Source organism: Rhineura floridana, chromosome 1 (genome assembly GCF_030035675.1).
Source record: "Rhineura floridana isolate rRhiFlo1 chromosome 1, rRhiFlo1.hap2, whole genome shotgun sequence".
Taxonomy (NCBI): domain Eukaryota; kingdom Metazoa; phylum Chordata; class Lepidosauria; order Squamata; family Rhineuridae; genus Rhineura; species Rhineura floridana.
Genome location: NC_084480.1, coordinates 261,420,742 through 261,421,536, shown reverse-complemented (window position 1 = coordinate 261,421,536; position 795 = coordinate 261,420,742). Strand labels below are relative to the sequence as shown.

General features: G+C 43.9%; 1 pseudogene; it reads right to left on the bottom strand.

The window, feature by feature from the left end:
* Positions 1–405: 405 nt before the first annotated feature.
* Positions 406–514, bottom strand: LOC133375772 (5S ribosomal RNA; annotated as a pseudogene).
* Between the last annotated feature and the right edge of the window lie 281 nt (positions 515–795).

The window sequence follows — 795 nt, the reverse complement described above, 5'->3', positions numbered from 1 at the left end:
CCTCATCTAGCACAAAAGAGTCCACACAGGAAACAGACCCTTCCAGAGCCTGGAGTTCAGGAAGAGATTTGGCCAGAAGCCCACTCTCACTATTCAGCAGAAAACGTACCTGGGTAAGGATGATCTAACTAGAGCTGTTTGTTGTTATATCCTTCTAAGTCGATTATGACCTATGGAGACTCTATGAATCTTTTTGATATATCTAGAGCAGCCTTTCCCAACCAGTGTGCCTCCAGATGTTGTTGGACCACAATTCCCATCTTTCCTGACCATTGGCAATGCTGGCTGAGGCTGATGGGAGTTGTTGTCCAACAACATCTGGAGGCACACTGGTTGGGAAAGGCTGATCTAGAGGGTTTTCATGGTAAGAGGTATTCAGAGGTGGTTTACCACTGCCTTCCTCTAAGCCTATGGCACCTGGTATTCCCAAGCGGTCTCCCATCCAAGTACTAACCAGGCCTGACCCTGCTTAGCTTCCAAGATCAGGCGTGTTCAGGGTAGCATGGCCATAGGCAGCTAGAGCTGTACTTGACATCAAAAACAAAGCAGCAGATTTTGCAGAAAGGAAACATGATGTTTGTAGCCAAGCAATTCCAATTACTTCCATCACCATGAAGGTTATAAACACATGAGGCCTGCCCGTATAACCCCACTCTGCTTGTATATTACTGTATGCTAAGATTCTGGGCTCCTTTTTGGAGGAAGGCTGTGTTGGAATTGCTTTTTAAGATTTTTGTGTTAAAGATATTTTTAAAGATGTTTTGCTTTAATATGTTTTTAAAGATGCTTTGTTTT